The sequence below is a fragment of the Phocoena phocoena genome, chromosome 2 (genome assembly GCF_963924675.1).
Source record: "Phocoena phocoena chromosome 2, mPhoPho1.1, whole genome shotgun sequence".
In the NCBI taxonomy this organism is placed as follows: domain Eukaryota; kingdom Metazoa; phylum Chordata; class Mammalia; order Artiodactyla; family Phocoenidae; genus Phocoena; species Phocoena phocoena.
Genome location: NC_089220.1, coordinates 177,010,881 through 177,027,608, shown reverse-complemented (window position 1 = coordinate 177,027,608; position 16,728 = coordinate 177,010,881). Strand labels below are relative to the sequence as shown.

At 39.3% G+C, this 16,728-nt stretch overlaps 1 protein-coding gene across 1 annotated transcript in view; it reads right to left on the bottom strand.

Annotated features, from left to right (window-relative positions):
- MPP7 (MAGUK p55 scaffold protein 7) overlaps positions 1-16,728 on the bottom strand; it is a 165,646-nt gene that overhangs the window by 101,708 nt on the left and 47,210 nt on the right. The window contains exons 2-3 of the mRNA XM_065900993.1: positions 5,581-5,658; positions 3,178-3,258 (exon numbers count right to left, since the gene is read on the bottom strand). The gene's annotated coding sequence lies outside the window, so the exon portion shown is untranslated. The remainder of the gene's footprint in view (positions 1-3,177; positions 3,259-5,580; positions 5,659-16,728) is intronic.

Sequence of the window (16,728 nt, the reverse complement as noted above, 5' to 3'; positions counted from 1 at the left end):
CACACTTGGTGGTATATACCTATGTGTGTTTTTAAAAAATCATTATTACTTTGGAGGTACACTTCAGGTTTCCTTTCAGTATTGTGAATTAAATATTCTCAATGGAAGGGCAATCTTCAAAAAGTAAATAATTAGTTCCCTTATCCACTAAAATTTAAGGGCAATATTCAAGTTAACACCTTGGAATTACATTTTTCACATTTTAACTGTCAGTTCAATGAACAATTCATGTATACATGTTATATTCTACTGTACCTTGCTTCTGCTCTTAAAAAAAAGAAAAAAAGCAAATATTTTCATTTATTCTAAGACAAAAAGGAGTATTTGATCATATTCTGAAATAGCTTAAAACTTATTTGGAGACTGCACTTCTTAAAGTAATCACCTTCAAAAGTGAGATAGTGATGGCTGTTAACATAACTGATTTCAAGGAAAGCAATGTTAAATGTCAGGTCAAACTGGGAAGAGAAGTATTTTCTTCCCAAGACTGGTGAACTAGAAATCGCCATTGTCGACTGTACCGTCGAGTGTCTGCAATGTCACCCACTTTCTACACGTTATTTCCTGAACACACCTTTCACGCTGACTTCTCACCATTCCTTAGTCACACTGCTACGTACACGTGAAAACAGACAGAATTGTCTGTCTGAGGTATTTTTGCCATAAGGAAGTCTAAGTGCTCAATTAAAAGCCGCGTCCTATGTGGCTGCACGACGCCATCGTAAAGGGAAGAAAACCCACATTTCTCCTCCTTCTGGAGGAGTTTCTCCTTCCTTGCTGTGTTTCTCTCCTGCGCGCTTCCTTTACTGCTCACACAAAACAAAATTCTGATCACCAAACGCGTGACGGGTTTTCTCAACACCAAGCAATTCTCTGTGACACCACCTGGGCGTCCTACAGTTCAAGCCAATGCTGAGGTCATCTTCCCAGAGACAGCGTCAGCTCCCACAGGTTGAGGGCTCAATCCTTTAGGACTGCCCCCCCCCCCCGACACACTTCAGACACCAGTCACCACTCCAGGCTGCCACCAGTGTTTCTGACCAACCCCCTGCTTGGGTTCAATTAATTTGCTAGAGTAGGTCACAGGATTCAGGGAAACACTTACATGTACCGGTTTATTAAAGCATATGATAAAGGACTCAGATGAAGAGATACACACAGGGTAAGGTCTGGAGGGTAGGAGCGTCTGTTCCCGTGGAGGTGGGTACATCACCCTCCTGGTACATGGATGTGTCCCCGAGCCTAGAAGCTCTCTGAACATCACACTTTGGGGATTTTAGGGAGGCTTCCTCAAGTGGGCATAATCAATTCTTAACTCCATTTCCAGCCCCTCTCCCCTCTCTGGAGGATGGTGGCAGGGGTGGGGTGAGGCTGAAAATTCCAAGCTTCTAATCGTGGCGTGGTCTTGCTGGTGACCAGCGCCCAGCCAGGGGCACACCCAGAGTCACCTCATTAGGACAAATGAGGTGAGGCTGAAAATTCCAAGCTTCTAATCGCCGCGTGGTCTTGCTGGTGACCAGCGCCCAGCCAGGGGCGCACCCAGAGGCGCCTCATTAGGACAAAGCTCCCCGTGCTCTAACCACTTAAAAATTTACAAGGGCTGGAGGGGACCTGTGTCAGGGACAGGGTCAAAGACAAAGAAATACAAGCGCAATACATGTTCCCAGTGTTCTTATCACTTAGGAAATTAACTAGGGTTTTATAAGCTTCGGGCCAGGAACCTGGGGCAGACACCAAAATGTACATATCTTCTCTTATCTCAGAACCATCTAAGGTCACACACCCCTCTCCGGCCAAATACCAGTTTCCATCCAGTATAACCTCTTTATTATTAGCTATTCCATTTCAAACACTCTTGAACGGAATACCAAAATCAGATCTTTTGTTTCTGGGGGGTCAGAAACATTCCTCTTTAATTCGTAAAATTCAAACCAAGATAACGCTCTCAGAAACGGAGCTTACCAAGCGCCTCGTGGGCACCCCTGCCACGCTCTGACTGACATCAACTTCCCAAGTGCAGTGTAAGAAGACATTTTCAGAGCATTCACGAATCTCCTCCTAGCTGCTCACTTTCTGTGCACTCCGTCTTCAGCATCAAGCGGCCTTCCTGCACTAATCAGATCCGTATTCTTCTAGAACTAAAGTATAACCGATTTCCTCTGCACCCGTCAATTCCTCTCATATTATTAATCATAGTTCATTTATCCTTTACAGAAATACATTCATGTACTTTATATTTACTTACACGGTTTAGAAATCATGGTCCCTACATGTTCTCTCTTTATCTTTTATTTAATACTTTTTTGAATATCAGTTTAAGACCACAGATAGCACAGTTCCAAAGGAGATTTTTCAAAGAAGGTAGAAATAATCAGTTTTTGCATCTAGATGGACATTTTCATTCAAAAGTCTATATGTGCTTGACAGAAATCATGACATAACTGATCATTTTGATTACATAATGACTGATCTATAGGTAATTCTGACTCCTGGACAATATTTCACATACAAGTGCGGTAGTATCAAGTATAAAATGTATGGGTTATAGAATTTAATTCATTAATGACCTTAGAATTACCAGGAAATTTTCTAAATCACATCGTTGACTAATCACACCTGGAGGAAAAATAAGTGATAAACTTGTAAGAGAAACAGAGACTCGAAATGGATCTGCCAGTATTTTACTGGTATTTACACTGGAAAAATGCTTTGCTCTGTAAAAATGGTACGATGCATTAAAACACAAATTGGCAGAAGAGGGGGCAGGAAATGGGGAGAGGAAGAGGAATGCTAAGACAGTCCCACAGAAAAATAGATACTGTTGTCAAATACACTGGCACACCATTAACTAGCCAAGCAAAATGGACCTAAACAAAATCGCTAATAGGTTCTGTATCCTGTATTCTTAACTTCTTTTAAAAGAAAAACGACCTTGAAGCTCCATTATATTTGCCAACTTAAATCCTGAGCTTCCCAATTTAAGTATTTTATAGATTGTCACAACATCATCATGAAAAGCTCAACTCTTTTTCCTTAACAGGATTTAGGCGATTAAAATACTGTGCACTATTTGAAAACACATTTACTAGAAAATTGATGCTCGAAACAAAATTCATCTGAAGTCCCAGAAAGTGGCCCTTTTTGGATATATTTATTACAGGTGTCGCACGTCCTCACCTTCACATTGGGTTTTGACAGTAGCTTCAACAGCTCTCTGATCTCGCTGTTTAACGGCTTGCTCTGAAGCTCCTCCGCCAGCTGCACGGGAGATCACATTGACACGAAGGACAGTTAGTAAGAGCAGGGGGAGCTCCACATGCGACAACTGAGAATCTCTCCTGCTACGTTTTCGGTGATTACGCACAAGTCAGCAGGAAACTGACTGATTTCCTGTCAGACTGTCAATCGCTGCTCTTCTTTTGCGGCTCTTAGTAGCCCTGATCCCAGCCCAGGCTCTCAGCTGAGTATAACTCAAGAAATCACGTCGGCTAGATCACCTTCTGATTTACCGCACAGGGGGCAAATCCCAGCACTTCATCTACGACATGGTCTTTTGCATGCAGACAAAGGACCACTTGGAAAAAGCACTGGATCAGGCTTTGACATTGTACAAAAGAAAAACACAGAAAAGAGAACTTCTGAATGAGGTGGTGAAATCCACAGGGTTTCTAAAACCCCACAGTAGCTTGCTGTTTAGAGCTGGGGTAAAAAGAACTAGAATGCCTCTAAAAGAGCAAATGATCTGAAACTTTTATTATGCTTACCTACACAGTCTGTTAAATATAAAATAGGTTAATCATTAAATGACTTATAATAGGTTGACAGCTACGCTGCTACCTCAGATGCTGACTGCTCTCTACCACCAGGATTATAAATTCCCATTGCCGGTTCCAGCTGAAGCTAAAGAAGAAAGGGGTGGAGCTTGGAACCTGCCTTGTGTTCTGCATTAAGAGGCCTCCATCAAAATCTCTACTCAATCTTACGCTATAAGAAGGATCATATCATTTTCATAAGAAGAAAAGCAAGATTCAAATAGAAAAAAAGATTAGAATTATGAAAAAATACAGCACAGAATGCAAAATATGTACATATACTTTCATTTAAAAACCCTTCTCAAAACACTGCATGAAAGTTCCATTTGCCCCTATAGTTTCTAACAAACTGAAAATAATTGCTCTTATCTCTGGAAAGGACTTTTCTCTAAACGAGGGGTGTAATATAAATTATACACAAAAAATAAAATCAGATAAAATTGATATATTCACTGACTACACTTCAAAAAGTGCTTTTCCTTTTTCAAGGTAACATTTTTTTACAGAATTTTTAACTTACAAAAAGACACAAAAGGCTCTCTGCACTCTTGAATCAAACATTTAAATATATTGCTCTGATGAATTACAAAATGCTAAGTTTATATTTACATAAAAATCTCTAATTAAAAAAAATGCAATATTGTTGTAACATGACTGGGCCTTAATTACACTGGTTTATAAATAAATATTTCCCCAAACCCTCAACAATAAATGTTTTAAAACTGGTTTTCAAGGCTCTCTGAATTGTCAAGTGTTTTGGTTCTGCAACACAGAGGTAAGCTTCTTCACAAAACATGTATATTGCAACATCCTTGTAATTTGTAATCTCTGTAGAAATGGAAGAAAAAAATGGGGACTAAACAGGTAACACACAACTTGGAGATACATTACACATGTTTTATTTTCTAAACTAGAATACACGGTATTAACAAAGAAAATCAACCCTTGAAGATGGTCAGTTTTTTTCATTATACCTACAGCCCTAAAATCTTCCTAAAAGGAACTATAGTTTGTTTTATTGTAATAACGTAAAAGATTAAAAACCAACGGAGGCTGTAGGGTGTCACTAAAAGCAGCCTCCACGCCACATGTATTTCTTGTCCGGCTTAGTGTCCCCTGTAGTTCATCCAGGTCTGTGCTCAGTTCATCTGAGTCCAGAAGTTAACTGGAGAAACAGCGAGTTAGTTCCCTGACCCAGATTTAAAATAAAATTATAGCTACGGAAAATTAACTACTCCATCAATGCCAGCTGCTGCTCAAATTTATTTTTCGGTTATGAAGGTAATTTGGAAAGGTCTAATATCCATAAATCTCTACTATGCTTTACAATCCATTTAAAAAACAACCCTGACTTTTTACGTATTTCGTCCGCCTCATTCCTATGCCAGCGTCTGTCAGTTTCAAGACTGCCAGCGACACAGCTGTCTTGTCTCTATTTCTCCAAAGCTTTTCTCTTGCCTGTGACTTTCTCGGACTCTAACAGCTGAGAGCATCTCTCCCCACAGAGGCACAGACTAAAATTTCTATTTTGTAATTACCAAGGCAGGACAAGAGGGTTATCTCCATGCAAAATCTTTAGGACAGGAAAGTGAACAAAAATCAGCCTAGTGTCAGCGTAAACTCAGGGATGACAGGCCTTTTGGAGATATTTGCAACTTCTTTCGGTTTTCACTCCTAGGATCACACATCTCTGTCTGCACTAGGGTGAGTCCTGCCCCCAAGGGGCCGCGAAGGACGAGTCCCCCTGAGCTCAGAAAGGCACACTTACGTCACCAGCTAAGGCTGCCGCACCCTGGAGGATGGGCGTGGGATTCTGCTTCTCGTAGTAGTGAAGCTTCTCGTGAATCTGGAAGGGAAGCAAATGCACATAAGCTCACCTGCCAGCAGGCAACCTGAGACATTCAACTACTTGGATCGTTTCAACAGCAACTGATCTCTAAACATGTTTCTGTAAACCTACAGATGACAAAGAGGCGTGCCTAATTCATCTACTACTGTGCTTCAGTGTTTGTAACAAGAAGTCAAACTGGGGGGTGGGATCATCATTAAACAGAAACTGTGTTCCCCAAACAAACATTAGCTTTATAAAATCTTTAATTTCTAAAACATAATTGCTTCAATACTTCGAGCGGCGGTTGTAGGTTATATACCTGCTAAAAACATAAGTTATGATTAAAGCAAAGCAAGAAGCTGGCAGCCATGTTCTGACAATTTGGTGTGTAATAACCACCCAGAGCAAAGAACCAGGCGTCGTGCAGACCGAGGGCCAGCGCTCCCGGAAGACCTCACGGAGCACACAGCTCCCTTCACTTCTTCTCGCTTTTCCTTTCTTCCAAATAGTCAGCTTCCCCCCACCCATTCAAATTTCTACAAAACAAAGGGATTTCTCATAACTAGAGACATCTCTCCTAACTATTCAGCTTCAATTTTTCATTTTGTAAAACCAGTAAAATTCTATTAATACAAGATAATTTTGTCCGTTTCCCATCACCATGACCAAAGAAGCACAAAGGCAAGAATACATTTTAATGCATCAGAAGACTAACTGAGTTCATTTTAAAAAACCTAGAATGATAGCTAAGAATGAGGGGAGCTTTGACAAACTTGTAACTGTTGGCACCTAGTTTAATCTATTTCAGCTCTTACACAGAGGTCCTTAAATTTTTTTTTTGAATTTTATATTTTTAGACAGCAGGTTCTTATTAGTTATCTATTTTATACAAATTAGTGTATATATGTCAACCCCAATCTCCCAGTTCATCCCTCCACCACCCCCCACCCGTTTCCCCCCCGGGTACCATATGTTTGTTTTCTACATCTGTGTCTCTATCTCTGCCTTGCAAACCGGTTCATTTGCGCCATTTTTCTACATTCCACATATATGCGTTAGTATACGATATTTGTTTTTCTCTTTCTTACTTCACTCTGTATGACAGTCTCTAGGTCCATCCACATCTCAACAAATGACCCAATTTCGTTTCTTTTTATGGCTGAGTAACATTCCATTGTATAGATGTGCCACATCTTCTTTATCCATTCGTCTGTTGATGGGCATGTAGGTTGCTTCCATGACCTGGCTATTCTAAATAGTGCTGCAATGAACATTGGGATACATGTGTCTTTCTGAATTATGGTTTTCTCTGGGTATATGCCCAGTAGTGGGATTGCTGGGTCATATGGTAATTCTATTTTTGTTTTTTAAGGAACCTCCATACTGTTCTCCATAGGAGCTGTATCAATTTACATTCCTACCAACAGTGCAGGAGGGTTCCCTTTTCTCCACACCCTCTCCAGCATTTATTGTTTCTAGATTTTCTGATGATGCCCATTCTAACAGGTGTGAGGTGATACCTCACTGTAGTTTTGATTTGCATTTCTCTAACGATTAGTGATGCTGAGGAGCTTTTTAGGTGCCTCTTGGCCACCTGTATGTCTTCTTTGGAGATCTGGAGGTTAATCCTTTGTCCGCTGATTCGTTTGCAAATATTTTCTCCCATTCTGAGAGTTGTCTTTCGTCTCGTTTAAAGTTTCCTTTGCTGTGCAAAAGCTTTGAAGTTTCATTAGGTCCCATTTGTTTATTTTTGTTTTTATTTCCATTACTCTAAGAGGGGGCTTAAAAAAGATCTTGCTGTGATTTATGTCAAAGAGTGTTCTTCCTATGTTTTCCTCTAACAGTTTTATAGTGTCCAGTCTTACATTTAGGTCTTTAAACCATTTTGAGTTTATTTTTGTGTATGGTGTTAGGTAGTGCTCTAATTTCATTCTTCTACATGTAGCTGTCCAGTTTTCCCAGAACCACTTATTGAAGAGGCTGTTTTTTTTCCATTGTATATTCTTGCCTCCTTTATCAAAAATAAAGATGACCATATGTGCGTGGGTTTATCTCCGGGCTCTCTCTCTTGTTCCACTGATCTATATTTTTGATTTTGTGCCAGTACCATATTGTCTTGATTACTGTAGCTTTGTAGTATAGTCTGAAGTCAGGAAGTCTGATTCCCTGCATCTACTGAGATGATATCATTTTTATTCTTCAATTTGTTAATATGGTGTATCACACTGATTGATTTGCACATATTGAAGAATCCCTGCATCCCTGGGATAAATCCCACTTGACTGTGTATGATGCTAAATTTAATGTGTTGTGGGATTCTGTTTGTTAGTATTTTGTTGAGGATTTTTGCATCTATATTCATCAGTGATAATGGCCTGTAATTTTCTTTTTTTGTAGTATTTTTGTCTGGTTTTGGTATCAGGGTGATGGTGGCCTCAGAGAATGAGTTTGGGAGTTCCTTCCTCTGCAGTTTTTTGGAAGAGTTTGAGAAGGATGGGTGTTAGCTCTTCTCCAAATGTTTAATAGAATTCACCTGTGAAGCCATCTGGTCCTGGACTTTGTTTCTTGGAAGATTTTTAATCACAGTTTCAATTTCATTACTCGTGATTAGTCTGTTCATATTTTCTATTTCTTCCTGGTTCAGTCTTGGAAGGTTCTAAGAATTTGTCCATTTCTTCCAGGTTGTCCAGTTTATTGGCATAGAGTTGCTTGTCGTAGTCTCTTAGGATGCTCTGTATTTCTGTGGTGTCTGTTGTAATTTCCCCTTTTTCATTTCTAATTTTATTGATTTGAGTCCTCTCCGTTTCTTGATGAGTCTGGCTAAAGTTTATCAATTTTGTTTATCTCCTCAAAGAACCCGTTTTTAGTTTTATTTATCTTTGCTATTGTTTTCTTTGTTTCTATTTCATTTATTTCTGCTCTCATCTTTACGATTTCTTTCCTTCTACTAACTTGGGGTTTTGTTTGTTCTTTCTCTAGTTCCTTTAGGTGTAAGCTTACATTGTTTGACATTTTTCTTGGTTCTTGACGTAGGACTGTATTGCTATAAACTTCCCTCTTAGAACTGCTTTTGCTGCATCCCATAGGTTTTGGATCATGGTGTTTTTGCTGTCATTTGCCTCTAGGTATTTTTTGATTTCCTCTTTGATTTCCTCAGTGATCTCTTGGTTATTTAGTAACGTATTCTTTAGCCTCCCTGTGTTTGTGTTTTTACGTTTTTTTTCCCCTGTAAATTTCAAATCTCAAAGCACTGTGGTCCGAAAAAATGCATATTGATATGATTTCAATTCTCTTAAATTTACCGAGGCTTGATTTGTGACCCAAGATGTGATCTATCCCGAAGACTGTTCCGTGTGCACTTGAGAAGAAATGTAATCTGTTGTTTTCAGATAGAATATCTGACAAATACCAATTAAATCTATCTGGTCTACTGTGTCATTTAAAGCTTGTGCTTCCTTATTAATTTTCTGTCTGGATGATCTGTCCATTGGTGTGAGTGAGGTGTTAACGTCCCCCACTATTATTGTATTACTGTTGATTTCCTCTTTTATAACTGTTAGCATTTGCCTTATGTATTGAGGTGCTCCTATGTTGGGTGCATATATATTTATAATTGTTATATCTTCTTCTTGGATTGATCTCTTGATCATTATGTCCTTCCCTGTTTCTTGTAACATTCTTTATTTTAAAGTCTACTTTATCTGATATGAGTATTGCTACTCCAGCTTTCTTTTGATTTCCGTTTGCATGGAATATCTTTTTCCATCCCCTCACTTTCACTCTGTATGTGTCCCTAGGTCTGAAGTGGGTCTCTTGTGGACAGCATATATATGGGTCTTGCTTTTGTATCCATTCAGCGAGACTGTGTCTTTTGGTTGGAGCATTTAATCCATTCACATTTAAGGTAATTATTAATATGTATGTTCCTATTCCCATTTTCTTAATTGTTTTGGGTTTGTTTTTGTAGATCCTTTTCTTCTCTTGTGTTTCCCACTTAAGGAAGTTCCTTTAGCATTTCTTGTAGAGCTGGCTTGGTGGTGCTGAATTCTCTTAGCTTTTGCTTGTTTGTAAAGCTTTTGATTTCTCTATTGAATCTGAATGAGATCCTTGCCGGGTAGAGTAATCTTGGTTGTAGGTTCTTCCCTTTCATCACTTTAAATATATCCTGCCACTCCCTTCTGGCTTGTAGAGTTTCTGCTGACAAATCAGCTGTTAACCTTATGGGAGTTCCCTTGCATGTTGTTTGTCGTTTTTCCCTTGTTGCTTTTAACAATTGTTCTTTGTCTTTAATTTTTGTCTATTTGATTACTATGTGTCTCGGTGTATTTCTCCTTGGGTTTATCCTGCCTGGGACTCTGCACTTCCTGGACTTGGGTGGCTATTTCATTTCCCATGTTAGGGAAGTTTTCGACTATAATCTCTTCAAATATTTTCTCAGGTCCTCTCTCTCTCTCTTCTCTTTCTGGGACCCCTATAATAAGAATGTTGGTGCATTTAATGTTGTCCCAGAGGTCTCTTAGGTTGTCTGCATTTCCTTTCATTCTTTTTTCTTTATTCTGTTCCATGGCAGTGAATTTCACCATTCTGTCTTCCAGGTCACTTATCCGTTTTTCTGCCTCAGTTATTCTGCTATTGATTCCTTCTAATGTATTTTTCATTTCAGATATTGTATTATTCATCTCTGTTTTTTCTTTAATTCTTCTAGGTGTTTCTCCTTTAATTCTTCTAGGTCTTTGTTAGACATTTCTTGCATCTTCTTGATCTTTGCCTCCATTCTTTTTCTGAGGTCCTGGCTCATCTTCACTATCATTATTCTGAATTCTTTTTCTGGAAGGTTGCCTATCTCCACTTTATTTAGTTTTTTCTCTGGGGTTTTATCTTGTTCCTTCATCTGGTACTTAGTCCTTTGCCTTTTCATTTTGTCTATCTTTCTGTGAATATGTTTTTTGTTCCACAGGGTGCAGGATTGTAGTTCTTCTTGCTTCTGCTATCTGCCCTCTGGTGGGTGAGGCTATCTAAGAGGCTTGTGCAAGCTTCCTGATGGGAGGGAGTGATGGTGGGTAGAGCTGGGTGTTGCTCTGGTGGGCAGAGCTCAGTAAAACTTTAATCCTGTTGTCTGCTGATGGGTGGGGCTGGGTTACCTCCCTGTTGGTTGTTTGGCCTGAGGCGACCCAACACTGGAGCCTACCTGGGCTCTTTGGTGGGGCTAATGACAGACTCTGGGAGGGTTCACACCAAGGAGTACTTCCCAGAACTGCTGCTGCCAGTGTTCTTGTCCTCATGGTGAGACACAGCCACCCCCGGCCTCTCCAGGAGACCCTCCAACACTAACAGGTAGGTCTGGTTCGGTCTCCATCCTGTCCCACGCTGCTCCTTCCCCCGGGTCCCAATGTGCACACTACTTTGTGTGTGCCCTCCACGGGTGGAGTCTCTGTTTCCCCCAGTCCTGTCAAAGTCCTGCAATCAAATCCCGCTAGCCTTCAAAGTCTGATTCTCTGGGAATTCCTCCTCCCGTTGCCGGACCCCCAGGTTGGGAAGCCTGACGTGGGGCTCAGAACCTTCACTCCAGTGGGTGGACTTCTGTGGTATAACTGTTCTCCAGTCTGTGAGTCACCCACCCAGTGGTTATGGGATTTGATTTTATTGTGGTTGTGCCCCTCCTACCGTCCCACTGTGGCTTCTCCTTTGTCTTTGGATGAGGGTATCTTTTTTAGTGAGTTCCAGTGTCCTCCTGCTGATGACTGTTCAGCAGTTAGTTGTGATTCCGGTGCTCTCGCAAGAGGGAGTGAGCGCACGTCCTTCTACTCCACCACCTTGAACCAATCTCGGTGCCCTTAAATTTTTATGCTTGAAAACTTACTTTAGCCTCTTCTTATTTCCAGTTGAGGAGACTGCCCCCCACTATATATGAAAAACAGTTGTACCTCATGGTTTCCTGTTTTTAACAGGTATCAAGTAAAATCCTCTTTTAATTATGCTCAAAGCTAACCAAACTCTCTTGTAAAAAGTCTGGAAGACAGATTTTATTTTGATTAGGCAGATGCTGTCGCTAAGAGAGGATTCTATTACCTTTTTGGCAACCTGGTGCCTAACGCAAAGCAACAGGGAAAGAGTTTTGACACTTATGATATTACCAGAATGATCAGGGCAACATTTTTACTTAATATCTTGGAAGCTTTCAACATTTATCATATTACGGAAATAAATTTTACGGAATACAAGCCATGAAACAAGTAACAGTTGATTTGAAGAAGCTAACAAAATATAATCTAAAATGAAACCAACGGTCCTAAAAGCTAAATTAATTTTGCTTAAATAATTATCAAGAATTAAAAAAAAGAAAAAAAAACAATTAGGTCACCTGAACATATACTATCATAGAATACTAAACTTACCCGCTCATAAAACTTATCTAACTTTATTGCAACTACCTGTTTAAGTGTCTGCCTTCCTGCAACAATAAGCCCCGAAGCTCATGTGCCTGTATTACCTCAGCCTAGTTATCAGGACTCTTCGTAACATGGTCTTCAATGAGTTTAGTATTTTAATTCTAAACTCACAAGAACACTAAAAGGTAGATAGCACTGTTGTTGTCCCAGTTTTACAGATAAACATATACACAGTTAAATCACTGGCTATGGTCCCACAAATGGCAGAGCTGGGATTTAAAACTCAGGCCATCTGGCTTAGCTTCAGGGCACTTAATCACCCCACTGGCCTCTCAGATCTTGTCTGCTTTCTCCACTGACCTCATTCACTGCTGAATGAATATGACAGAAAGGAGGCTGGATAGAGAGGTGACAAATCACAATGGCTGTTGCCATTGACAACAGGATGATTGACGGTTCCCGTCCCCCCCCCCCCGCCCCCCCTTGGTTTTTCCCTCCCTATGGTTTCTACTTTTTCTAGATTTATTAAACTACTATAATTATAACCTAAAACTACATGCCCCAATTAAATACGTTATTTCTCCACTTAATTTGCTTCTTCTGAGTGCCTTTTAAAAACAGCTTCCTCTTTCTCCATCATCCTTCCAAGACCCTCACTCAAGGATACAAGAGCCCACCCTCCCCTGCCTGTCCCTGGACTTTGTACTAAATCGAGAATATTTTAAATGTTCTCCTAGAATTTCCAGATGCTGGCAACCCTTTGTCTAGATGTGTTTTACTTCAGTACATAATTTTAAAATTTAAGTTGGTTAGCAAAGTAAAAATTACTCTAAATAATCTTGAACTGTTCACTGTTTCCAAACATCTTGAAATTCTGCTTTTTACTAGTATTTATAATACCAGGAAGACACATTTAAAACCAAACTGACGTAAAAACTCTAATATAAAAACGGGTAACGTGTACAGCCGTGACCCCAAGGTTGCCCAACAGCATGTTCTGATGCTGGACCCACACTCCGCTTGTTCGTTATGCTGAGTCATCAGCCGCGTGGCTCCTGGACTGTGGCTAGGGGGCCTGAGGAACTGAATTTTTAATTTTAATGAATTTAAATTTAAACATCAGTGTGTGGCTAGTGCCTTCTGTATTGGATGACATGGCATCACTTCATGCTCTCCACTATGTAATTTCCCTTTACACCCCAGAAAAGTTCACTCTGATATACAGTTTGGCAAGTTTCCCTGAGGGGTAACATTCTGGAATCCAATAGACAAATATATAACCAAAGTCGTGGCTTTCGCAATAAGGCAAACAGCATCCCTTACTAAGTATTATGGGTTCGCCAAATGTGCAAAATCTCATTTATTTTAAATAAACATTTCCCTTTGCAGATTCAACCGCATAATAAAAGTGTACTTCATTTTTTCTCCCTTGAAGAACAAGAAGAGAGTAAAACTGGAAGGAACTGAGGAGAGAAAGGACCTAGGGGTAAAAATAAAAGAGTCTGGGGAGAAGGGGAGACTCTGGTTACATTAATTTCATATGATAGAAAAATATGCAATTATTCAAAACCAAGATCCTAAAAAAGAATGGCATGTGCTAAAATGTTTAAAATACACTATTAAGAAAAAAGGACAACTCAAAATGTATATACGTTTATGCTCTATTAAGTAGTGTCCATAAGGGTTTGTTTTCTGTAATTACATTTCTAGTCAGAAGTCAGTTAAAATAAAATTCATTTGTATATGTAACCAAGGCTTATAGGAAAGCTATAGGTACCTTCACTTACATTCACATCTTGAAAATAAATGTTCAATTTCTATAAGGAAATCTGGTGCCAGTAATCTAATTTCGGTACACGTACAGTAGAAACTGCCTTAAATGAAGCTTCAAAACAAAATATAAATAAAGCTTGACCAATCTCAATGCAATCATTTGTTTTAAACCTCTCAGTGATATGTAGAGGTAAACTGCAAACCACAATCAAGGTTACCTAAATGGTGATATTAAATAAACCAAAGCTGTAAAATCCTTTTGCCTTCTATTATGAGTATTAAAAAGCACAGTGGTTTGAATCTCTGTGTTTATCACAGTACCCAATCTAGAATTGGCACGTGTGCACAGACACTACACACACACACACACACACGCACCGCTATCTCCCTCCTTTATTTAAAAGCATGAAGAGGAGGGAATTCGGTATTAAAAGAAGATCCGTGCATCACAGTGACAACCTAGAAGAGCTGAAAATCACACACTATATTGTGTAAAGATTGCAAAAGTGAAAGTATTCTAATGGCTGGGACCCTCTTTTAAAAAGAATAATTTAATCTTTCTCCAAAAGGAAAAAAAAAACTTAGCTCAAGAGAAAAAAAGGGATAAGAAAGAGAAGGGTAAATTTAAAACTGAAAAACAAGAAAACAACAAAGAGCAGAGGCAGTAGTGCTAACTGTATGTCCTCCTCTCCATTTGCTACTACTAATCTCCCTCTTTGGGCTAATTTTCTTGGCTGACACCTCCAGAAAAAAATTTTATACAACTGATGAGAGCTGGACATTCTTGTTTTGTTCCTGTCTTTAACGTGATAAATTCTGGCTTCACGGCGCCACAGATAAATATTATCTCGTGAAATCAGGCCCAATGCATTCTAAATTTATCAAGAGTATTTTTAAAGAATGAATGCTCAATTTCACAAAATGTTTTTCAGTATATACACATTGTGTTTCCTATCTGACCCGTTAATACGCGTGCTCTTTACAAATTTCCAAATACTAACCCATCCAACCCACAATGAACTTCATGTGTTACGATGTATTGTTCTTCTAATGTGCGGGGAATTCCACTGGCCAATACTTTACTTAGAATTTCTGCATCAATATTCATAATTAAGACTGACATTTCTTTTTGTCCTGCCTTTACTGGGTTTTGATATCAATGTTATACTCATTTCGTTATTTTAAAGTTATGGAAGCTTTCTACCTTTTATATGCTCTGGGAACATCTAAATACCAGTGGAATGATCTCTTCTTTAAATACTTGAAGGCATTCCCCTGAGAAACCAGCTGTCTCTGATATATTTTGGTATTTTATTTCTTCTGGTTTGTTTACAGCAATTTCTCCAATTAGGTGTTTCTATCTCTCCTAGTATCAGCTGCAGAAAATACTATTTCCTAGAAAATTATCCATTTTTGTCTGGCTTTAAAAAAAAGCTACCTGAAGCTACTTAAGCAAAATAGTCTCTTAGAAGTCTTTGAATTTACTCCATATTTTTTTCTTCGTTACCATCTCTTATTTGGTGTTTGTAACTTTATTTTCACCCCTCATCCCTACGTTAGTTAACTAATACTGATTTTACTGTGTTTTCAAAGAAACACCTTTTAGATTCACTAGTTTTTACCATTTTTGTTTTCTAATATTTTTCTGTTCTTATCTTACTTTATTCCTTCTTTCTTTACGTGACCCAGCCCCACACGTACATCATACAAACGACTGGGGCAAAAGAAAAGGTACGCTACTCTAATCGGAGTTTTACTCATTCATAAAGTATTAAATGAAATAAACACCCATCCCAGGAGAAAGATACTCAGAGGTAATTTGGAAACAAAATATGGCAAGAGTGTAAGTGCTTCTAACCCTTCTATTTAGAAAGGTAACGGGGGAAAGAGCTAAGAGGGCATAATCACACCAAGGGGAGATTCAGGAGATCTGTTTCGGTTAAAATTTTTGTCCCTCTTCATTATTCATTAACTGGAGAGACGAGAAGGAAGACATTTCTGTCCGTTTTCGCCGCTGCACACTTCAGTGCTGCCTTCACAGCGCTCAGTACAGGGGGGCACATCAGACCCCCTGCACTGCTGGTGGCGTGAAGGCGACAGAGGACTCGCCGTTCATTCACTCTGTCCGCTAGGAAACTGGAAGTGAGAGCATGTGCTTGCCTCTCCCTCTTTTCATCTCTGCCCTCCTTTCAGGTGATGCTTCTAATGATAAGGAATGCCAAAAGTGGTTTCCGTGTGTGTTTTTAAAAAATTTTAGTCAGTGTGTATAGTGCACTATTGTTTACTTCTAAATAGTTTCCTTTTTTTTAACTGAAGTGTAATTGATGTACAATATTGTATAAGTTATAGGTGTACAATACAGGGATTCACAATTTTTAAAGGTCATCCTCCATTTAGTTATTATGAAATATTGGCTGTATTCCCTGTGTTGTACAATATCCTTGTAGCTTATTTTATACCTAATAGTTTGTACCTCTTAACCCCTCCCCCTCCCCCACTCCCTCTGCCCACTGGTAACGACTAGTTTGTTCTCTGTATCTGTGGGTCTGCTTCTTTTTGTTATATTCACTAGTTTGTTGCATTTTTCAGATTCCACATATAAGTGATAACATACAGCGTTGGTCTTTCTCTGTCTGACTTATTTCACTCAGCATAATGCCCTCCAAGTCCATCCATGTTGTTGCAAATGGCAAAAATTTCACTCCTTTTCATGGCTGAGTAATATTCCACTGTGTATATGTACCACATCCTCTTTATCCATTCCTCTGTCGATGGACAATTAGGTTGCTTCCGTGTCTTGGCAACTGTGAACAGAATAGCACGTACTGTTTATGGATGTATACATGTTTAAAAATATGAAAGTGTGTATGGGAACATATCCAGCAGCTTCAGCATGGGCCTCTAGCCACGCCTCTTATGACTT